Source organism: Jaculus jaculus, chromosome 10, assembly GCF_020740685.1.
Source record: "Jaculus jaculus isolate mJacJac1 chromosome 10, mJacJac1.mat.Y.cur, whole genome shotgun sequence".
Lineage (NCBI taxonomy): Eukaryota > Metazoa > Chordata > Mammalia > Rodentia > Dipodidae > Jaculus > Jaculus jaculus.
In genome coordinates this window covers 87,931,028-87,956,116 of record NC_059111.1, presented here as the reverse complement: position 1 = coordinate 87,956,116, position 25,089 = coordinate 87,931,028, and the positions used below count along the sequence as shown (strand labels likewise).

The 25,089-nt window shown below is 41.0% G+C and overlaps 1 pseudogene; it reads left to right on the top strand.

Moving 5' to 3' along the window:
- The window catches only part of LOC123463977, a 56,124-nt pseudogene extending 33,369 nt beyond the window's left edge, over positions 1-22,755 (top strand).
- The last annotated feature ends 2,334 nt before the right edge of the window (positions 22,756-25,089 follow it).

The following is a 25,089-nucleotide window of genomic DNA, read 5'->3' as shown; positions in this document are numbered from 1 at the left end:
ATTACCTTGACACTTCCCTCCTTTATTAGGAGGGAAAGAATCAAGCATTTCCTATATGATCTATACCAGTGGGTATGCTAGATAATTAAATAATAGATGAGAAATGTCTCTTTATAAAAAAATTCCAGCTAGTAAATGAAGATAAAATGTTAGCAATAAAACATCACCATTTTGTACCTCCCAGTGAATTAATGGACCTAGACAATAGCCATCAATGACAGCTAATATCACAGGAAACAAAATAATCACATGAGGACTTACCAAAAGGATTTTTTTTTCTTATGAAACAATTTTGGTTTGTTTCTTAGACTGGCCTTGAACTTACTATATAGCTCAGGCTGGCCTCAAACTCACAGCAATCCTCCAACTTACAGTCTCTTGGTTTTACAGGCATACCCCCAAGATACCCAGCAGATACCAATGTATACCTAAGTCCAATATTTGGATCCAGCTTCCAATTTTTAGGAAATGTAGAGGTCAGTAAATGTGAACAGAACTGTACATATGTAGACAGCACAATGCAGCCAGTGGGAAATCAGGCCAGTGGTATGAGATTTTTCACAGATAAAATGTAATGTAAAGAAAAATGATGAGAAGGAAATCTGAAGATTTTGACAGCTAATCAGTGTGTGGTGGTGCACACCTATAACACTGGCTGAGGTAGGAAGATCCAGTGTATATCCAGCCTGGGATATATAGAAGACAGAGAGAGAGAGGGAGAGAGAGAGAGAGAGAAAAGGAAGAAGGGGAAGAAGGAGGGGGAAGGAGGGAAGAAGGCAGAAGGGAAAGAGGGAGGGAGAAATAATGAAGGGAAGAAGGGAGGGAGAGAGAACATTGTGAAATTTATAAAACAGGAAAGGCTAAATAAATTATTGAGTTTAATGATAGACACATGGAAATAAAACAAGCAAAAGGAAATATTAGGCAATGATTACTAGGATAGGGAAAACAGTTTACTTTTGGAGGGAAGGTGAGAGAAAGGAGAGAAAAGTTTAGAATTGGGAGAAGGCATGTGATGGGCTTCTGGTAAAAGAGAGAGAAAGAGCGAAAGTGCACGAGAGAGGACAATTTCTTTACTTGTGTGATGGTTATAAGACCCAATAAAGAAGTTTCCTCTGAAACTCTCACATGTGAAATGGTTTTCTGCAGTGCTGTTTCCTGGAACAGTTGGAAGTTGACAGCTTGATTTAATTTGGGATAGAATTTTGCTAGGTGCGATGTGACTTCTCAGGACAAATATCAACCAATTACAATACAGATTTATTTGGATCAAACATATCACTTATATAAAAATGAAACAAGGGATGGAGAGATGGCTTAGTGGTTAAGTGCTTGCCTGCGAAACCTAAGGACCCCGGTTCGAGGCTCGGTTCCCCAGGTCCCACATTAGCCAGATGCACAAGGGGGCGCACGCATCTGGAGTTCGTTTGCAGAGGCTGGAAGCCCTGGTGCGCCCATTCTCTCTCCCTCCCTCTATCTGTCTTTCTTTCTGTGTCTGTCACTCTCAAATAAATAAATAAATTAATTAATTAAAAAAAATAAAAAAAAATGAAACAAGTAGGAAATTCAACACTGACTACATGATATTATGGAATACTTATTTTTGTTTTATTTTTATGAGAGAGAGAGAGAGAGAGAATGAATTAGCATGCCAGGGCCTTCAGCCACTGAAATTGAACTCCAGACGTATGCTCCATCTTGTGCTCACGTGCAACCTTGTATGCTGGCATTACCTTGTGCATCTGGCTTACATGGGACCTGAAGAGTCTAACATGACTCCTTAGGCTTCACAAGCAAGCCCCTTAACTGCTAAGCCATCTCTCCAGCACAGGAATACTTATTTCTACAAAATTATAGTGGCACTGTATAATGCTTTCTTTAGAGATACATCAGGAAATAACGATGAATACAATGGTATGATAACATGTATTGTCCTCAAAATTATCCAGTAGGAATGGCATTGTGTATAAAAGCTGGTCCAGGTGACACCCATCTGGGCATAGACTGAGGCTCAAGAAACATAGTTTTTGCTTGAGATACTAGGAGTCACTGACCAATTTTTTTTCCTTTTTTATTATTTTATTGATAACTTCTATACTTACAGACAATAAACCATGATATTTCATTCCTTCCTTCCCTTCCCAAATTTCCCCTTCACAACTCTGCTCTCCATCATATCCCCTCCCTCTCTCTATTAGTCTCTCTTTTATTTTGATGTCATCATCTTTTTTTTTTTTTTTTGAGGTAGGGTTTCACTTTAGCCCACGATGTAGTTTCAGGCTGGCCTTGAACTCATGGTGATCCTCCCACCTCTGCCTCCCAAGTGCTGGAATTAAAGGCATGTGCCACCATGCCTGGCATCATCGTCTTTTTCTCCTACTATGAGAGTCTTCTGAAAATATTGCTAGGCACTGTGAGGTCATGGATATCAAGGATAATTTCTGTTTGGGCAGTTGCACTGTAAGGAGTGGTACTCTTCCTTGGGCTCTTACATTCTTTCTGCCACCTCTTCCGTGATGGACCCTGAGCCTTGGAGGGTGTGATAGAGATGTTTCAGTGCTGAGCAGTCCTCCGTCACTTCTCAGCACTATGTTACCTTTTGGGTCATCCCAGTGGTCACCACCATCTGAAAAGAGAAGCTTTGCTAACTAAAAGTGAGAGTAGCATTAATATATGAATAGGAACATTAGGTGTAGTGCTTTCAGGGCAGTTTGGTGAGAAGAATATATGCATTTATCCAGATAAGAGCAGGCTTTATACCCTTTAGGCACATGACATCCCCTGCCATGGGCTTTTGATTAGGTTTTAGTACCAGGCACGTATTTCCTCCCATAGAGTGGGCTTTCAGTACAATTAGAGAGCAGTTGGTTTCCCCCGGAGCAGACATGCCACTACTGTGCTTGTTCTGTCATTTGGCCTGTCTGGCCAAACTTGAGGCTTGCAGTGTCCACTGTTCTCACTGCCGATGACTTCTGTCTCCTATTGGGCTGCACACAGTGCCATTTTTTCCATCTTACAGTTGGCTGGTCTACAGGGAGAAGGTTTTCAGCTCAACACCAGCTTGAGTTTTCAGTGATCTTGCTGCTCATGCATGTGAAGTCCTCAGCCATAGGGTCTTACTATCTGTTCCTTGTGGGAAACCAAGACTGGCCACATTTTTTTTATGTGTGAGATAGAGATAGATAGATGGAGATATAAAAAGAAAGATCAAAAAGAGAGAGAGAGAGAGAGAGAGAGAGAGAGAGAGAGAGAGAACTCCAGGGCCTTCTGCTACTGCAGATGTATGTGCCTCTTTAGATATCTGGCTTTACATGGGTAGTGAATTTAACTGCTGAGTCATCTCTCCAGCTACATCACTAGCCACCTTTAAGAAAGGAGTTTTTTTTTTTTTTTTTTAAATTCTAATCTTATTTGAGAAAGAAATAGAAAGAGGGAGACAGAGAGAGGAAGAGAGAGAGAATGGGGATGTCTTGGCCTTCAGCCATTGCAAATAAACTCCAGATGCATGTGCCACCTTGTGCATCTGGCTTATGTGGGTCCTGGGGCATCGATCCTGGGTCCTGGGGAATGGAACCTGGGTCCTCTGGCTTCACAGGCAAATGCTTTAACCGCTAAGCCCTCTCTCCAGTCCAAGAAAGTAGTTTAATAGGCAATGATGAGTCAGCAGATGGGAGTGAGCTATATTTCAAGTCTTTAAGGAGTGAGAAATTAGGAAAAAGAATATGTGCTATCATGAATATTTAATGATGAAGGGAAGGACATTAGAACTGGCAACAATGTAATAAATGAATGTGCCCTGCTCTGCCTGTTTTGAATCTTATACATGTACACAAAAATAAGTTCAAATTTAGGATCTTTTTTTTTAAAATTTTTTATTTATTTATTTGAGAGCGACAGACACAGAGAGAAAGACAGATAGAGGGAGAGAGAGAATGGGCGCGCCAGGGCTTCCAGCCTCTGCAAACGAACTCCAGACGCGTGCGCCCCCTTGTGCATCTGGCTAACGTGGGACCTGGGGAACCGAGCCTCGAACCGGGGTCCTTAGGCTTCACAGGCAAGCGCTTAACCGCTAAGCCATCTCTCCAGCCCAAATTTAGGATCTTTTTGACAGCACAATTGAACGACACATTACTATGGAGGCGAACATGCAATTATGGGTATTTTCTACCATATTGTGAAAAAAGAATAAAGTACTAAAATTATTTACTTCTCAGCTTTCTAGGATCTGATAATAGCTACAATTTTTTTTTTTTTACTTTTTATTTAACAATAACTTGACACTTGCAAAAAAGTTTTTAAGAGTGTGATGTGTATCTGCAAATCTTTTATCCATATTTTAAGTATTTCATCCCTTACCTCAAAATAGTGCAATTATTAAAATCAGGGAGTTTACATTGATATAGTGTTATTAAGTATATCTAATTTTATTAACTGTTCCACTGATATCCTTTTTAGTTCAGAGTCTAATCCAGGTTTTCATAGTGGATTGAGTTATCATGTCTCCTGGGATCATTTGCTATGGATTAGTTCCTTGACTTTAAGTTAATTAATTAATTTTATTTTATTTATTTATTTTGGTCCTTCATTGGCTTTGACCAGCTGTTGTGAAAAGCGTCATACAGTTTATATTCTTTTTAAAAAATATTTTATTTTTATTTATTTATTTAATAGAGGGGTAGATAATATGTGTACCAGGACCTTCGGCCACTGCAAATAACTCCAGATGCATATTCCACCTTGTGCATCTGGCTTATGTGGGTACTGAGGAATCAAACCTGGGTCCTTTGGCTTTGCAGACAAGTGCCTTAACCACTAAGCCATTTTTCCAGCCCGTTTTCATTCTTATCTTTCCTCACAGTTCAATTTAGGTTATGTAATTTTTTTTTCTTTTTTGGCAAAAATACCACCACAGTGAAATTCTGGGCATCATACTGATAGGCATGTGATATGTTTTTTTTTTTTTTTTCCACCACTGCTATTAACCTTATCCACGCATTAATGGGATATCTGCTAGGGTTTCCCCAAAGGGTTCATCTTTTCTCTCTTATAATTAATATTCATCTTATGGAAAGATACTTTGGGACTCTGAAATTATCTACTCTCTTGTCAAACATTTCACCCATAAATTTAAGCCTTTCGCAGTGGTTCTTGTTTAACTGAATGGCTTCCGTGGTATCCATCCAATTGATTTTTTGTTTTCATTATTCTTTCATCCAACATTTATTACTTGAAAATCCACACTTCAGAAGATTTATTTATTCTTTATTTACTCATTATAGATCTTAGGATTTTATTTTAGTCTATGGGCTATAATCCATTCCTACTTTTTTTTCTTGTTGTTACTTAAATTGTCTTAGCTATGATCCTTGGGAGTCCCTCCAAGTTGACTACCGTTTTCGTTTGATGCATTTGAGTTTGTTTTTGTTAGAAACAAGGACGCGCTAAAAATATTGGCTCTGACCCTGAAAAGATACCAATGCAGACACTTCTGGATGTTCATTTTCCTTCTTCTGAAATCTTGGAAAGAGACCACTCTGCGGAACAATAGGCGGTCCCACAGGCTGAGCTAGGTAGTATTTCTCCCTCCCCTCCTCTCCCCTCCCCTTTAGTAGCAAAGCCACCTCTCCTGTTCTGAAGCCCCGTCAGTCTCATAGTTATCTACATCTTTTCCTGGCCCCTTTCAGTTCTGCTGTGGAGACCGAAAGTATGGCACCAAACGGAGAACCAGTGGATGGGGCTCTCCACTCTGCTTTTTCTTTGCTTATATGTTTTTCCAGAAACTTTGTTTTGCACTTATGTCATATGGTGGCCTTACCTGTTCTCACAAGCGCAGCTCTGCTCTTGTTCACCCCAGTGTTATCCTGGCAAGCTGGCCTGTGCACTGTTGGGAGATTGCTCTGTGTGGAATTGAACCTGGGTCCTTTGGCTTCGCAGGCAAGCACCTTAACTGCTAAGCCATCTCTCCAGCCCAGGTGTCTGGCTTTCTATGTGGGTTTTGGGATTCCAAACTCTGGTATTCACACTTGCATAACAAGCATTTTATCTACCCTTCCATCTCCCCAACCCAGAAAGGAGGAAAATGAAACATCTAATTGAGGCTAAATATAAATAAATGAATTTGAGGCTGACAGGTACAGAAGGCTGAGTCTCAGTGTCTAGTGGAATTGGGTAGCGCAGGCTGTGGTATAGTTTCAGTTGGTCAAGCGTGGAGGCTCAGAAATCAGACAGACCTGGCTTTAGTCCTGTAGTGGTTTGATTCAGGTGTCCCCCATAAACTTAGGTGTTCTGAATGCTAGGTTCCCAGCTGATGGATATTTGGGAATTAATGCCTCCTGGAGTGTATTGTTGGGGGCGGGCTTAAGGGCTTTATAGCCAGTTTCCCCATGCCAGTGTTTGGCACACCCTCCTGTTGCTGTGTTCCACCTTACGTTGGCCAGGGGGTGATGTCCACCCTCTGCTCATGCCATCGTTTTCCCCTGTCATCGTGGAGTTTCCCCTCGAGCCTGTAAGCCAAAATAAATCTCTTTTTCCCAGAAGCTGCTCTTGAGGAGTGGGATTGCTGCTAGACACCTGACTGTGGCTTTGGCCTTTTGGAGCTGGTTTTCAAGAGGAATGTGGAAGGAGTTGAAACCTTGGCCTAAGAGATGCCTTGCAGTGCTGTAAGTACAGCTTGATGGTCTATCCCGGTCAGAGCTGAAAGACCTGAAGGCAGTAAGAACTATGTACTGTGAAGTTTGGCTTATGAGGGAAAGAAAGAGCTTTGCTTGGACTGGGCTAGCAGTTTGTGTGAGAAGCTTGCTGTTATGCCCATGTCCTGAGAAGTTGTGCAGGGTTGCTTTGCATAGAAATGAACTGGTGTGAGCAGAGGGATATGGCACAGAAAGAAAAATCTTTGGGTGAATTGTTGCCCATTCAGCTGCAACTGAGAGATTACAACCTTTGAGATGGGTTAGCTGACCTGCGCTGGGGCAACAAGAAGAATGTAGACTCTTTTGAAAGGGCCTGAGTGCTCAAGGAGTCCTGTTCTTCAAAGTCTGCTGTATTCCCCCCTGGATTAACAAATTGGCATCTACCTGGTATCATGGAGTATAAGAAATGCTGGAAAGAGGGTCATTGAGTTTGCAACATGGTCTTGTGTTTTGGAAATGGCCATGGGCAGTGTGAAGTAGGTTTGCTGGTTGCCTGCATAGAGACCCCGTGGGGCCATGAGGATGAACCGTGGCTTGCAGTGGAGACCCAGTGGAGATGCCGGGACCATGAGATGGCTGCCGAGGAGCTGCTGGCACCAATGAAGTTTCCCAGGACTGTGAGTAGCCTAGCTGGAGGGGCGGAATTGGAATGCCAGAGACTTGTTGCTGGTTAGAATTATCGGACTTGAAGATTTGTCACTGGTTTGAGTTGCTGGACTTGAAGCTACAGAGTTTGATGTTTGCCCTGGTTGTTTTAAATCTTGTATTGGTTGAATGTTTCTTTGCTATGCTCAATGCCATCTATTGCAGTGTGAATATTTATTCTGTGCCATTATGGGGTTTTTGAGGTTATTTTTTGGTATTATGGCTCAGTTAAAAGATCTTGAACTATGGGGATGTATGAACATCACTGGAATTGATAAAAACTATGGGGACTTTTAAAGTCAGACTGAATGCATTATATTTTACATCATGTATGGATATCAGTTTATGGGGGCCAGGGGCAGAATGTGGTGGTTTGATTCAGGTGTCCCCCATAAACTTAGGTGTTCTGAATGCTAGGTTCCCAGCTGATGGATATTTGGGAATTAACGCCTCCTGGAGGGAGTCTATTGTTGGGGGCGGGCTTAAGGGCTTTATAGCCAGTGTCCCCATGCCAGTGTTTGGCACACCCTCCTGTTGCTGTGTTCCACCTTATATTGGCCAGGGGGTTATGTCCACCCCCTGCTCATGCCATCATTTTTCCCTGCCATCATGGAGCTTCCCCTCGAGCCTGTAAGCCAAAATAAATCTCTTTTTTCCAGAAGCTGCTCTTGGTTGGGTGATTTCTACCAGCAATGCAAACCGGACTGCAACAAGTCCCATGCCACTACCCATGTGTGAACTCAGGCATATTCCTGGACCTTCTTGAGGCTTACCTAAAAGAGCCATGTTTGAATACTAAATTGAACCATTATCATAAAGAACTCAATACAGTGAGTAGACTATAATAAAGCCTCTGCTAAGTGTAAGCTATTACGATGATCTGAGACCAAACAATTACACATTTAATACCAGCCTGAGACTACTAGAATGAAAGTGAGGCCTATGAAAATGATCAATAGTTTTGTGGTTTTACAGGAACACGTAACTGGCTCCATTTACATAAATAAATGAATTTGAGATTTTAAAAGCTCCCTGCCTGGGCATTCTCAAAATTCTCACACATCATAATTGACTCCATTGTAACCACTGAGCTGGAGCTCTGGATTCATTAGTCTCTAAAAAGCTGACATTTAAAACACGTGTTTGGGGCTGGAGAGATGGCTTAGTGGTTAAGCGCTTGCCTGTGAAGCCTAAGGACCCCAGTTCGAGGCTCGGTTCCCCAGGTCCCACGTTAGCCAGATGTACAAGAGGGCGCACGCGTCTGGAGTTTGTTTGCAGAGGCTGTAAGCCCTGGCGCGCCCATTCTCTCTCTCTCCCTCTAACTGTCTTTCTCTCTGTGTCTGTCACTCTCAAATAAAAAAATAAAAATAAAATAAAATAAAACACGTATTTGGAGCTGATCAGAGGGTAGTAGATCCTTATGCTGAGGGAGGGCAGGTCTGTTGAGAAACAGGTTTTGCCTTTCCCTTTCTTTCTTTTTTTTTTTTTTCATTTTTAAGTTTTTTGAATTATGATCTTGCTCCAGCTCAGACTGACCTGGAATTCACTATGTAGTCTCAGTGTGGCCTTGAACTCAAGTTGATACTTCTACCTCTGCCTCCCCAGTGCTGGGACTAAAGGCATGTGCTACCATGCCCAGCTATGTTACCTTTCTTACATGAAAGTTGACTACCTCAAGCTCAAATGAGTATGGGTTGACTTTTTTTTTTTTTAAATATATCTTTATTGACAACTTCTATATTTACTAACAACAAACCATGGTATTTCCCTCTTCTCCCCTCCTCCACTTTCCCCTTCATAACTTTGCTCTCCATCATATCCCCTCCCTCTGTCCATTAGTCTCTCTTTTAATTTGATGTCATCATCTTTTCTCCTATTATGAGGGTCTTGTGTGGGTATTGCTAGGCACTGTGAGGTCATGGATATGGATATCGAGGCCAGATTCTGTCTGGACAGTTGTATGTAAGGAGTGGTACCCTTTCTTTAGTTCTTACATTCTTTCCACAACCTCTTCTGCAATGGACCCTGAGCCTTGGAGGGTGTAAGATAGTTCAGTGCTCCTCTGTCCCTTCTTCTCAGCACTATGTTGGGGCATGTTTCTTCTACTCCCAGTTTCTAGAATACTTTTACTATGAAAGGATGCTGGATTTTGTTGAATGCCTTTCCTGAATCTATTGAGATGATCATGTGATTTTTGTCCTTTAGACCATTTATATGATGTATTACATTTATTGATTTGTGTATGTTGAACAATTCCTGCATCCCTGGGATAAAGCCAACTTGGTTAGGGTGAATAATCTTTTCTTTTTTTATTCTGTCTTTGCCTAGTTTTGGTATGAGGGTGATGCTAGCTTCACAGAAGGAATTTGGTAGAATTCCTTCCTTTTCTATTTTGTGGAAAAGTTTGAGAAGCAGTGGTGTTAGTTTTTCCATGCAGGTCTGGTAAAATTCACCAATGAATCCAGCTGGGCCTGGGCTGTTTTTAGTTGGGAGACTTTTTATAACTGCTTGGATCTCTGTACTTGTTATAGTTCTATTTAAATGATTTATCTCATCTTGATTTAATTTTGGTAGGTCATATGAATCTGCAGCCTTTGTAGGTGACTTGTTTTTTCTCTCTAAGTGCTTTCAATATATTTTCTTTGGTTTTTTGTATTTAGTAGTTTAATTATAAGATGGTGAGGAGAGGTTCTTTACATATTTTGTCTGTTTGGTGTTCTAAAAGCTTCTTGTATCTGCATTGCCATTTATTTCCAAACTGGGGGAAATTTTTCTTCTATTATTTTGTTGAAAATGCCTACTAAGCCTCTAGATTGAAATTCTTCTCCTTCTGTTATACCCTGAATTCTTATGTTTGATCTTTTCATAGTGTCCTGAATATCTTGAAATTCCCATTCATACCTTGCTATGAGCTTGTCTTTCTCTTTGTTGGACTGTATTAGCTCTTCCACCTGGCTTTCTAGTTTAGATATTCTGTTCTCTTCTTCATCCATTCTACTGGAGAGACTTTCCACAGAGTTTTTTTTATTTTATTGACTGTATTCTTCAGAGCCAGGATTTCAGCCTGGTTTTTCTTCAATATTTTTATTTCCTTACACATGTCTTGTAATGACCTCTTTATTTCATTAAGCTGCTTTCCTGTGTTCTCTTTCAGAAGTTTGTTTTCTTCTTTAATTCCTTTGTTTTCTTCTTTGATTCCCTTCATTTCTTCTCTGATTTCTTTGAGCATAGATACTATCATTTTCTTGAAATCTTTGTCAGGCATTTCATCTAGAACCATCTCATTGGTGATCATTTCTGATGATTTATAGTTTTGGGTGGGATTGTATTGTCTTGATTCTTTGAGTTTCTTGTATTATATTGCAGTGATTTTTGCATCCTGAATTGATTTAATGCTTGGGTTTTCTACTTATCTGCAGTGTTCCACAGATGTGGCAATCCACCTCTATATACCCTCAGAATATGAGTTCAAGGTGCCAGGTGTAGCTCTTGTCTCCCAATCAAGCCACACAAGTAATCCTAGCTGTTGAGTTTGCTTGCTAAGCAAGTATTCTAGTGGACTGGGTGGAATAATTTACTGGAAAATTCTAAACTTCAACTGAGTAACATACACAATCCATAAAAACCAGCACAAAGTATGCAATTGTGGGGATTAAAACAAACAGTCATATAAAGCCAAAATCCCTAAGGGTGTGTGTTGTTCTACATCCTTAATCTTATCAGCTGGGAGGCAGAGATTTCTGTTCTGAATTGGGTTCCAGGTCAACCTGGATCTGGATCAGACCCTGCCCCCAATAATGACAGAAGCAAAAAACAAATGCCAAAGGTAACAGTATTCAACCCCCAAATACAGGTTATTTGAAAATGTTAAAGCCAACTAAGAATATATACCCCATAACCTGCCCTGACAAGTAAAGAGAGATTAGCATGTGTCTGTTTTTTTTTTTTTTTTTTTTTTTGGTCAGTCAACCTCGTTACCTTTTGGGTGGCTTCCAATCTCATCAATGCTGAGTGCCCGCCTTGATCCCTCCATGTTGTGCTGTGCAGCTGTACCTCTGATCCGCTCTGATGGCTGCACAGCCCCTGAGGGCTGAATGCAGGAGGTTCTAGGTTCTCATGGTGGGGGATGGGAGAGTTCAGACTTCTGGAGTTGCTTGCACTTTCAGTAGCTCTTTAGTTGATCTCAGCTGTCTTTCCTTCAGATTTCTTAACGTTGCAAGAAGGCTGATGGAGTGGAAACGTCTGTTGCTTGGTCTCTGCTGCTGCTGCTGCTGCCTGTGCGCCCTGCGGGTGTGTGGGTGGTGGGGCCACAAGCGACTCAGTGGGACTCTGGCCATTTTCCTCCTTTCTGGTGGATCTTGGTCTCTTGGCTTCTCCACTGTGTCTAAGAATAACCTGTATTTCTTTACTGTTTAGAAGAAGAGTGTATTTTGCTGGGGTTTTGTTTAAGTCCTTCCCTAGGCTGGTATGGCATGGCTCCTATGCTGCCATCTTACCTGGAATTCATGGGTTGACTTTTAAACAATATTTTATTTGAGGGGGGAGGGAGAGAGAGAGAAGTAGATAGAGAGAATGGGCATGCCAGGGCCTCTAGCCACTGCAAACTAACTCCAGATGCATGAGCCACCATGAGCATCTGGCTTATGTGGGTATTGGAGAATGAAATCTGGGTCCTTAGGCTTTGCAGGTAAGGGCCTTCACCATTAAGCCATCTCTCCAGCTCATGGGTCAATTTTTATTGCCTGGTGGTATTAAGTAGTTGAACTTAAAAGGGCTCTTGAAGACTTTAGGCTGTAACTTTGGAGCCTATGGAGTCAAACAGATGCTCTTAGGGGCTCTGTGAGTAAGATTCGCCCATTGCCAGGGTCCCAACTCATCAGATACTGTCCTAGTGGCCTGGGTGAGGTGATATATATCTGAGTATGCTCAGAGGATAGACTGTCATGCCAGAGGATCTGGTTCAGTAACCAAAAAACATAGCAGGAAGGGATAATGTGGAGACAGAGGCAGATGACAGCGGCTGGAGGTGCCCCTTTGGGTGTGAGAAGCTGCCTCACTCCCAGTACTGCAGCGCTAACAACCCTACCGAACTCTGCTGCCGCCCAAGAGAGTGAAGAGAAAGCAAACTCAATTGTCCACCTTTGCCCTTGGCATGACTGAAGAAGCACTAATTTCAGTTAACGTAATTGGAAGATTAAATTTCCTATAGCAGAGATGACTAAGAGACTGAGAGAGAACTTAAGTCCAGCTATGGAAAAAGTAAAGGTTGTATTTTTATATCCTTAAATATTGGCTTGCAACTAAAAAAAAAACCTGTATTCAGTACATAATTCTATAGAAACCATATGAATTCAGTGCAAGAAGCCACCATAGCAACTTTCTGTTATGTTTTCAAGTGAAAAATGCTCTATATTTTGCTTGGGGAGAGGAAGATGGTCTTTCAGTCCCTCTCCCCATATTTGTAGTTCAATTAAAGCTCCTTGAAAAGCACTATCCAATCAATTGCATTTACTTTTTCCATGGGCCAGAAGCCATTAAGGGAAATGAAGGAAATTTTGGTACCAAGGATATATTAGTTACTAATCCGAAATTATTTCTGGATTAGGAACACTGTGGTCCATGTTGTGGGCAGTAAAAAGTGCATTACACCTCGTCTGTGGACTAGGATAATGTGCCAGTTTATAGACCTTGCATGTCCCAGAGGGCCTCAATTTATAGACCTTGCATCCCCCAGAGGGCCTTATAAGTCTGGTAGTTGTTCTCAAGAGCTCTATTTGTTTTGCATTTAGATCCCCAAGAGAGCTGGAAAATCAAATGAATAAACACACATATACAAAGAGGTACCTGGTTAATTATGTGTTGCAGGAGCTACACACACTCCATTTCTTCTTTCCTGTTTCTTTTATAAACTTTAGAAAACTTTGTCAAATAAACACTTTCTGATGTGAGAGGCTTCTATTTTCCAAATACAAGATACAAAATACCATAGTAAAATTTTTTTCTCACCATGAAAAGAAGTTGAAATGGACAAAGTAGTGCTGGGATGTATTCCTGAGTGGAGAGCAACCAGATAATTGTGATACTTACAGTTGTTGAGAATCATCACTGTGGAGAGCTCTGTTTGGGACTTGCTGCATTGCTCCTTAGATTTGTTGCTAGAAAATAAGTCTTTTCCATCAAAATTATCTCCATTGAACCTATGTCCATGGTCCTCTGATAAATCAACCTGCTGGCTGGGAGCCTGGTGAGGCTCTGAGCTGTCCTATGACTCAATGCTTCAATTTCTTCCTATTGCTAAAATGGAGATGATATTTGCCACAGACATATGTTGCAGAGATGTCAGGGTAATTTGTGAGCTATTACTGAAAAGTACTTTAAGTAGTTTACATGAAGAAAAAGAATTGTGAAGTGGAGATGAGGATTACTTTCACATTGCAAAAAGATTTCACTTTGTACCAGAGCTCTGCAGACACATCCACTGGGGATAAGAATTGATGACTCACAGGTCTCTCTGCAAATTCATCTCACATTTTTCAACATCTCCTCATCCTAACACAGGACTCAAGAGAGCTGCAGGTCTTCAGCCAGTGATGTAATCTTAGCATTTTAATTCTTGCAGTCAGTCATCCCAGAAAATGCCATTCACAGGGTTGCCATATGGAGCAAGTCCTCAGAACAATTGGAAAACCCTTTACAAATTAACAGTGTTACATATAAATAGAGCATAGATCATGAATTTTGAGCGAGGACATATGGGTGTCTGCTCAACCCTTTCTTTTTTTTTAATTGACAACTTCCATAATTGTAAACAATATCCCATGGTAATTCTCTCCCTCCCCCCACTTTCTCATTTGAATTTCCACTCTATATCATATCCCCTTCCCCTATCAATCAGTCTCTCTTTTATTTTGATTTATCACCTTTTCCTCCTATTATGATGGTCTTGTGTAGGTAGTGTCAGGCACTGTGAGATCATGGATACCCAGTCAATTTTGCATCTGGAGGAGCACGTTGTAAGGAGTCCTACCCTTCCTTTGGTTCTTATATTCTTTCTGCTACCTCTTCTGCAATGGACGATGGGCCTTGGAAAGTGTGATAGAGATATTGCAGTGCTGAGCACTCCTCTGTCACTTCTTCTCAGCACCATGGTGCCTTCTGAGTCATCCCAAGGTCACTACCATCCGAAAAGAGAAGGTTCTCTACCCAAAAGTGAGAGAAACATTAATATATAGGAATGAACATTAAGAGAGGTACTTACCAGGCAGATTGGTGAGCATAGTACATACTGTTAGCCGGACAGTAGCAGACATGACAATCCTAGGGCTCATGACTACCCCTGTTGTAGGTTTACAGTATCGGTTGCATTGAGTCATAGGATATTCTAGATTACCCTGGTATACTCAGGCCAGCAAACTCTCTTGACTGGGTCTTACATGCTGCTTCTAAGATAAGGTAGCTATGAAACAGTCATTCTCTTTTCACCCAGTAAGTACTCTAAATTTAACACCCACCTAAGCATCAGGACTTGTTCTAGATAAAGTCTGTAGAGCTGCGTGGACCAAGTGCAGGACTTAGATCTGTTAATCAGTTCCATTTCTAGTATTTTTAGACCTTAAACAGTGCTTTTTTTTTTTTTTCTGGAGCTGCCTTAGATTTGGGATTGAAGTATAAACTTCATTAAAATATACAAAGCCAGAAAGAATTCTGACAAAAAAAGATTCCAAATAGCAGACAAGGCCCACTAAACTAAACAACACCATATGCTAATGTAATCAGTATTCAGAGAAGTCATGCTCAAGTTGGGCAGAGATCTGGGATCCTTCCTGTGAGGTCTGAATCCTTTCTCTTCAGTTTTGTATTTCTGAAGATTCTTGGAGATTGATATAAAGAGAGGTGCACCAGGGCCTCACCCACTGCAATTGAAGTCCAGATGCTTTTGCCACCTGGTGGGCATGTGTGACCTTGTGCTTGCCTCACCTTTGTGTGTCTAGCTTAGGTGGGATTTGGAAAGAGATCGAACATGGGTCCTTAGGCTTCGCAGGCAAGTGCCTTAACGGTTAAGCCATCTCTCCAGCCCCAAGCTCGTGTTATTTCTCTCTCTCTCTCTCTTTCTCTCTCTCTCTTTTTTTTTTTTTAATAAAGTCATGTTTTTTAAATCCATCTTCTAGCTCAGCTCTATTTTACCTTATATTCCTTAGAACAGTTTGGGTCATGCATAGAAGTGTAAAGGGAGAATTTGAGGCAGAATAAACTAGAGGCCCATTTTCTTTTCTTGGTTAATTCACTTGTTTTTCATTTCCCTCTATTAGAAAAAAATCAGTGAAAATGATATAGGTGGCACACAGACAATATTATCATTACTTACTTGTCTAATGGTCTTTCCATTTTCAGACTTTGTTCCATGAAAAGTTGACTTTTTAATATCAAATAATATTTCCTCCCATTTTCTGCCATAGAACTGAAAAAGAGGTATCATTTTGCAAGTCATTTGGTATATAAGATTTTGTGAAAGGACATTGTATCTGAGACATCCACAATTTTTAAGTACATCTCCATGTTTTCATAAATTTTCAAGAAACTAAAAGCCACAACTTTGTTTGAGAATCATAGAAAGCTGGGCATGGTGGTGAATGCCTTTAATCCCAGCACTTGGGAGGTAGAGGTAAGAGGATTGCTGTGAGTTCAAGGCCAGCCTGGGACTACAGAGTGAGTTCCAGGTTTGCTTTGGCTAGAGTAAGACCCTACTTCAAACAAAGAAACAAACACAACAAAAAAGAAAATCATAGGATACCAGGCATTTAAGTATTCATAACACATTCACACCAAGATGAAAATAGTGCTTCAATCTTGAGACCACCTGAGCAGCCAAAGTGATCTTCCCTTATCTGCAAGAGGATAGGTTCAAGGACCTCCAGTGGATGTCTGAAATGAGGTTAGTATCAATCCTATACTTAACATCCAGTTTTCCTATTCTGATGATAAAGTTTAATTGACCGGTTAGTCATATAAAAGATTAACAGCAGTAGTTAATAATAGCATGGAATGGTTAAAACCAGATACTGAAATAAAAGCTGCATGAATGTGGTCTCTTCCTCTAGAAATGGCTTATTGTACTGTGCTCATCCCTCTTGTAATGATGTGAGAAAAGTGAGGTGGGCACTGAGATTTGTCTACTATATAAGGATCACTTGAGCACCAAGCCCCGTAGAAACGTGGCAGTTGATCTGATGGCTACTGACTACTGGGCGTTTAGCCCATACAGAGGAAAGATACCAGACAAGGGATGCTTTATGCCCTAAGTGGGATAGAGCAGGATGGGTGTTGCCATTATATTTTTTGTTGCTGGAACAAAACACTTTACCAGAAGCAGCTCACAGGAGAAAAGGGTTTAATTCAAGCTTACAGTTTGAGGGGAAGCATCACCTTGGTGGAGAAAGCTGTCTTACTTCATCACACATCCACAGCAGAGAGAACAGCAGCATGAGCAGGCTCTGAACACACCCAGCTTAGACTCAAGGCTCACCTCCAGGGACACACCTCATCTAGTGGGGCTCCACCTGCTGGAGACTAAGCAGAAAGCTTAATCAAAAATGTGAGCCTGGGCTGGACAGATGGCTCAGCAGTTAAGCGCTTGCCTGTGAAGCCTAAGGAAAGAGGTTAGCCAGATGCACAAGGGGGCACACGCGTCTGGAGTTCGTTTGCAGTGGCTGGAAACCCTGGCACGCCCGTTCTCTGTCTCTATCTGCCTCTTTCTCTCTCTGTCACTCTTAAATAAATAAATAAACAAAAAATTTTTTTCAAAAATGCCTGAGCCTATGAAGAACATGTATACTCAAACCACCACAACGGAACTGTATGGGATTTCAACATGCTTCTCAAAACACAATTTAAAATTATGAAGTGGTGGGTTGGAGGGATGGCTTAGCAGTTAAGGTGTTTGCCTGCAAAGCCAAAAGATCCAGGTTCAATTCCCCAGGACCCATGTTAGCTTGATGCACAAGGGGGTGCATGCATCTGGAGTTTGTTTACAGTGGCTGGAGGCCCTGGTGAGCTCATTTTCTCTCTCTCCCTCCCCCTCCCTCTTTCTCTGTCAAATAAATAAATAAATAAACATTTAAAATATTTAAAATTATGAAATGCTAGTTTCTGAAAATTGCCATTTAACAATTTTAGACTGTAGTTGAGTTTAGGTAACTGAAACTGCAGAAAGCAAAACTGTAAATAAGAGAGCTACCACAATTGGGTGCAGAGGTGCTGGTACCCGACGTCTTTCTTTACAGAAAGAAATGAAGGTATGATAATGGAAGGCTCAGCTGTCTTGTTCCAAAGATAAGTTAGTTTTTGCAGCTATATCTCATGAAGCAGGTAGTAAAAGTTAATTTATTCCCACATTCAAATTTCCAGTAGAGAATCAAAACTCTAGCTGAGTTGATTTTCACATTATATACGGGACCACACCTGAATAGCTAATGGAACAGAAGGCTTACTCCTTCCATCTCAATATGATGAAGGGGAGCTATTGAGGTGAGCCCAGGACAGGATAAACACAGATATAGTTAGTGACAGGAGTCTCATAGGTAATGAATGAAAAATGTTCCAGGCTGCATTGTCATCAGGGAATAAATTCCAAACTGTCAGACTCTGGTGGTCTCTCAAGGTTGCCTGTGTTGCCCAGGGGGTGCTTTAGTCATATTTGCGTACCATCCCAGCTGTCATTGCCGCCACATCTTGCCTTGATTTTCTCAATTCTAACTCTTATGTGACACTGTTTATTTAGTGACTGTTTTGTCATGCCTAGCATGAGCATTCCAGGAGGAATAAGAAAACTCAGTAGCAGAGGCCAGTAAGCTAAAAGGAGATATAAAGGGAATAGAAAGGGAGGAAGGGGGACCTAATAGGATAGTATTGTATATATGTAAGTAGAAGAACAGATCAATGGGGATGAAAAGGCCTGAGTGAGGTCAGGGGAAGAGATTGGGTAAGGAAATGTGGAGGGAGGGCTAATCAAAATCTAAGAGGGTATAGATAAGTCATATGATAACCTACTTTTTTGGACAATGGAACACACAGAAGCCATAGATTTTTACTAGAAATTTTCAGTGCTAGGGATGGGATACCTTCCAGTGAGTTGTTGGCCCCAAAACATTACAGGCCATTGCTGAGGCCCTTGGTTTCCCACCAGGACTAGATGGTAAGACCCTATTGCTGAATACTCCATATACATGGACTGCAAGGTCACTGAGAAACCCTGCTGGAGCTGAGCTGAGCTGATAACCTCCTCCATGTACACCAGCTGACAGAAAGCTGGAAAAAGCCATTCTGCGTGCAGTTCAAAGGGAGAGAAATTACCAGTGAAGATACTCAACAGTGGACACTGCAAGTCTTATATTTGGCCATTCAGGCCAAATAAGCCAATGGGTGCAATAGTGGCACGTCTGTTATGGGGCAAACCAACTGCCCTCTAATTTGACTGGGTGCCTGCCCCATGGGAGGGAATACATCCCTGATACTGAAAACCTACAACAGGGGTAGTCATGAACCCTAGGAGTATAACATCTGTTGCTGTCTGGCTAAAAGTATGTATTATGCTCACCAAACTGCCTGGTAAGCATGTTCCTTAATGTTTCTACCTATATATTAATGCTGCTCTCACTTGTAGTTAGAGGACCTTCTCTTTTCAGATGACAGTGACCTTGGGATGACTCAGAAGGCACCGTGGTGCTGAGAAGTGACAGAGGAGTGCTCAGCACTGAAATATCTCAATCATACCTTCCATGGCTCAGGGTCCTTTGTGGAAGAGGTGGCAGAAAGAATGTAAGAGCCAAAGGATGGACTCCTTACAGCATGCTCCTCCAGGCACAAAATGGCCTGGATATCCATGACCTCACAGTGCCTGACACTACCTACAACAAGACCATTATAATAGGAAAAAAGATCATGACATCAAAATAAAAGAGAGACTGATTGAGAGGGAGAAGGCATATGATGGAAAGTGGAGCTTCAAAGGGGAAAGTGTGTGGGTGGGAGGGAATTACCATCGGATATTGTTTACAATGATGGAAGTTGTTAATAAAAAATACATTAAATTAAAAAAAATAGAATCCTAGGACCATGTTTAGGTTGACTGTACACTTTCACTGTTTGTGAGGTCCTGGCATTCCTGTCTTCATAGAGGGGCTGAGAAGATGTCCCCAACTGCCCTGCTCTTCTCCCCTGGATTAGCACAGAGCTCTGCTCATCTGGAGCTGCTCAGTTCTTTCTGGAAATCATCAACTGGGTTCTATACATTCTTCCCTTCAAGCAGGCTAGAGAGGAGTGAGGGGCAAGAACAGACACCTTGCTCTTGCTTCTGATTCTTTTTCCTTTCCCTCCCCTTCCCCTCCCTCCCTTCCTCCTTCCCTCCCTCCTTCCTTCTTTTTCTTCCTCCTCTTCATTTTCTCCTTTCTTCCTTATTTCTCATGCTTCTTTATTTTTCCTCTCCCCTCCTCCTCTTTCTTCCATTCTTAATTTTCTTTTCCTTCACCACACCCATCCCAGTCTCTCCCAGGTGGAAGACACAATTGCTGTGCAAAGTGCATATGAGCAGGTGGACACTGAAACTGAGATGCAGAGACACAGGGTCATAGAGACTGGGGTGGGGGTAGAAGACAGCGTCATTAAGGAAAGGGGAGTTGTAGTTTAACTGGACTCAAGATTTGTGGTTCTACTTGGCATGTGCACAAATTGATGAAACACATGGGTGAGAACTGCTGGATTCCATCATTCTCTGCTTTTCTTCTATTTGAGTCTCTGAATTTTTATATTTATTTATTTATTTATTTATTTTTTTGGTAATCTCTCTGCTAAGATGGGACTGTTGGCTCTTCTTGCATGAGTCCCTTTACATTTTTTTTTTTTTTTCCTGAGCTCAGAGATACTAGGGAACATTCTGGCTGGCAGAGCAAGCCATTTCCCAAAAGCAAAGGAAGGTTGTACCTTCTTCTGCTCAGACCTTGCCTTTACTGTGGGGACCAACTCTGATCCCTCCCATAGTAGGGATTTGAGCTTTTGAAACAGCAGAGAAGGTAATTGCCTGTTGATCTCTGGAAGTAGCTTACCCAGGGGTTGTTGGCATCAGATGAGATCACCTTGATGAAATCTGGCAGGTCTAAATCATATTTTAGATAAGATGTTAAAACAACTTAATAAATAGACTGCTTCGGCATCTGAGAATGCTCATTTATAGAAAGTCAGTAGGCTAATTATTTCTAGTTATTTATAGAAAGAAGTTTTCCAAGGACAGAAAGATACTAGACAACATTTTATTAGATGATTATACTTAATGAATAGTAAGAAAAAGATTCTTTAAAAAAATCTTAAATTGCCCTCCCTTTAATAAATGAAATGGCTGGAATTAATAAAGTCTATAGAAGCATATAGTTGACAAAGCTTATTCTAACACACATTCTAGTTAATTTTACAACGGCTCTGTGTGATGATGGGGAATAGGGACCATAGGCCCTTGCCCAGGGTCACGCAGCCAGCAGGGAGCTGAGCAGATCGCCAGCTTTTAAATCTTGTTTCATGGTTCTTTAGTACATCTTAAACTCAGAGTGAACTTGAACAAGGTGAATGCAAAGCCTGCAGCACTTTTGTGGCCCGATAAGCCATCCCATGGCCCCATGTATACATTGTAGCTGTGTTAGTTAGCCCCGCATAATTCTTTCACCTTCTTTGGTAAAGCGCCAGTGGCCCCTGTTCTCCACACATAAACACGTAATTCTATACACACGGAAAAAATTCCCTTTGATAATTTTCAGAGACTTTTTTAATTTTAATTTTTATTAGCATATACTAATTAAACAAAATAGTAGGTTCGATTGTGATATTTTAATACATGCTTATCTAGCTCAGGCTGACATGGAATTCACTGTGGAGTCTCAGGATGGCCTCAAACTCACAGCGATCCTCCTACCTCTGCCTCCAAAGTGCTGTGATTAAAGGAGTGTGCCACACTCCCAGCTTCTTTGATCATATCTATCTCCACTACTACCCCTTCTCATTCATCTTCTCCTTTTCTTCCCAAGGCATCTCCCTTCTGCTTTCATGTCTTTATTTTTTAAAGAAATCTAGAATATGCATGTTTTCTTAGAGAAACATGCAGTATTGTTTCTCTCAGTCTGGCTTACTTTGTTTAATATGATGATCTCCAGTTACGTCAATTTTCATGATTAAAATTTTCATCTTTTTTTTTTAATTTTTTTAATTTATTTATTTGAGAGCGACAGACACAGAGAGAAAGACAGATAGAGGGAGAGAGAGAATGGGCGCGCCAGGGCTTCCAGCCTCTGCAAATGAACTCCAGATGCGTGCGCCCCCTTGTGCATCTGGCTAACGTGGAACCTGGGGAACCAAGCCTCGAACCGGGGTCCATAGGCTTCACAGGCGAGCGCTTAACCGCTAAGCCATCTCTCCAGCCCAAATTTTCATCTTTTAGTTATTTGGCTATGAATACTAATTTTACTTAAAGGTTGGCTATGATGTTTTAGCAGGCACAGTGGATATTTAGAAATTCTTGCAAGTGAGAAAAAATATCTATCCTACAAGTTGTTTTTGATTATAATACAGATTCTAAGTATAGTAGATTCAATAATTAATAGTACAAATAATAAGGTAAAATTTTTCTGAAGCCTTTGTGTTTTGATCTTGGAGTTTGCTTTTCATATCTTTTTAGGGATCACGTATTTTCCAAGGTCTTTTAAAAAAAGCACAACCTAGCCGGCCGTGGTGGCGCAGGCCTTTAATCCCAGCACTCAGGAGGCAGAGGTAGGAGGATCGCCGTGAGTTCAAGGCCACCCTGAGACTACATATTGAATTCGAGGTCAGCCTGGGCTAGAGTGAGAGCATACCTCCTCGTCCACCTTCTTCGTGTGGACCTGCTGGGAGCAGCACAAGAAGAAGCACCCCGACTCCTCGGTCAGCTTCACCGAGTTCTCTGAGAAGTGCTCGGAGAGATGGAAGACCATGTCTGCAAAGGAGAAGTCCAAGTTTGAGGACATGGCCAAAAGCCATCAAGCTCGCTCTGACAGGGAGATGAAAAACTATGTTTCTCCCAAAGGCGATAAGAAAGGAAAGAAAAAGGATCCCAATGCTCCCCAAAGACCACCCTCTGCTTTCTTCCTGTTTTGCTATGAACATCACCCAAAGATCAAAAGTGAACATCCAGGCTTGTCTACTGGGGGTACTGCAAGAAAGTTGGGTGAGACTAAGCTAAAGGAGTATGAAAAGGAGATTGCGGTGGCACGCTGTGCCAAGGGCAAGGGAGGTAGGACAGAAGGGCCCTGGTCCGTCAACTGGCTCAAAGAAGAAGGATGATGTGAAAGACGAGGAAGAGGAGGAGGAAGAAGATGAAGAGGAGGAACAGGAGGAAGATGAAGAATAAATGGCTGTCCTATAATGTGTGTGTGCTCAGGCCACTGTTTTGCTAAGAATGTGAAATTGAAGGCAGTTCAATGTTAGCTGCAGTATAAAGACTGTACAGAGTTGTGTATAACTGATGAGATTCTTTGTAGAGAAAACACTTTAAAAAATGTATTTACTTATTTGACAGAGAAGGGGGAATGCGGGGAGGGAAAGAGAGAGAATGGGCGCGCCAGGGCCTCCAGCCACTGCAAATGAACTTCAGACGTGTGTGCCACCTTGTGCATCTGGCTAATGTGGGTCCTGGGGAATCGAACCTGGGTCCTTAGGCTTTGGAGGCAGCACCTTAACCACTAAGCCATCTTTCCAGCCTGAGAAAATACCTTTTTTTTTTTTTTTTAAAGAATGCAAGTTGTAGCTTTTTGAGGAGCAACTTACAGTTAGAGTTTTTTAAGCTTTTAATGTTGAATGTTCCTAAATATTTAATGGTTTCTTTAATTTCTTGTGTATTGTAGAATAGCAAAGTTGATAGGAATTCATGTGAGTAGTAAGTTTCGTGATCTCTAGGATGTTGAATTATTTTTAATCACAATAAAATTATGTATATTAAAAAAAGCACAACTTCAGTTTTCTCCTGTATACATGGAATGCAATAGCAGTGTCTATCTCATAACATTAAGAAAATTAAATAAATTTTAATTGATATGTTTAAAGCTGTCAAGACAATACCTAGCATATACTATTCAATAATACTTAGCTATTGTTATTTTTCCTACTAGCCAAAATATCTTTCATTATATTCATCACTGCAGAACAAGTTTTATGGGGAGCCAGTAATTTGAATCCTGCTCCACAACTACAAGCATATTGTTGAATATTCAAATAACTTTGGAATATATTTCTTAAGAAATGATATGGTTTAAAAGACGAGACAATATACTATAATTAAACTCTGGCAAGGATATCAATGAATATTTTATTGAGGCAAGCATGAATTTCTTCCGTTACATTATGGTGGCCCAGTACAGTAGAGGAAGAGGGATGAGGTGGCGTTTTGAATCTTGGATTTGAGTTTTGTTATCTAGGCAATATTGGGTGAGTTACTTGAGCCTTCAAAGTATCAACTTCTTCCTCCATGAATGGTGGTGCTCCTAGTGTGGGTAGTGGAGGGTTGGGGAAGGCTAACTGGAGTAGTGCCCACACCCGTGCTTAGCATACATCCTTGGATCCTAGAACCATGACTGTGAATTCAGCATCAGACCCCAGAGAATGGTCCTTCTTGAGCCCAGTGCTAGATGGTCACTCAGGCTTTTGTTTTTCACATAGAAATACTTGGAAAACCTTCAAATTCCTTGTTTACAGCTGATTTAAAAAAATCCACACCTTTTCTTTGTTTTGAGATTCCCTGCCCTGTCTTCCCACACTCCCAGGGTGAACTACTATTTGAGAATCACTATGTATTTGGCATTTTTCTTCCAGCAAAGAAACTGTTGTTTTCTATGCTTTTCTTTCCCTTTTGGGGTGTGTGTGTGTGTGTGTGTGTGTGTGTGTGTGTGTGAAAAAGTCAGAGGACACCTTCTGATGTTAGGTACTCACCTTGCATAAGAATTTCTGGGCCACTCTGCTGTCTTGGCCTCTCGTCTCCCTTGGGATTATAGTTGCTTGTGCTATAGTATCAAGCATATTATATGGGCTTTGGAGATCAATGTGGCAGGTTACCCCTCTGTACTTTCTATTATGAAAAATGCTGTGTTTATACCCATGCTTTTAGGTACATGCTCTCTTTTTAAATAGTCTAACATTTCATAAGTCATTTCTTGGCACACTGTTGTCAAATGTAATTTATTTGTCATTTAAGAGAAATATTGAATAGTTTTTCATTAACTATTTTTCTCTTTTCTCCTTCTGTAATAATTTTCTGTTTCAATCACAACTTCTTTTACTTAAACATGAAATTTACAAGCCAAATATGTCAAATTCTCTGAAATACAAAATTATCTTTAATTTGTTACTCTGCAGTTTTATTCATTTCTACAAAAGGTTTCATGTTGGCAAAGTATTGACTTGAAGACAATTCCTTGGATTCCTACTTATTTTATTATTTAATTTATTTATTTTTATTGACACTTCCATAATTCAATAACTTGTGATAATTGCATCCCTTCCCCCATTTTCACCTTTGAAACTCCCCTCTCCACCATCCCCTTCCTCCTCCTCTCAATCAGTGTCTCTTTTATTTTGATGTCATGATCTTTTCTTCCTGTTATGATGGCCTTGTGTAGGTAGTATCAGTAACTATGAGGTCATGGATATCCAGGCCATTTTGTGTCTGGGGGAGCACGTTGTAAGGAGTCCT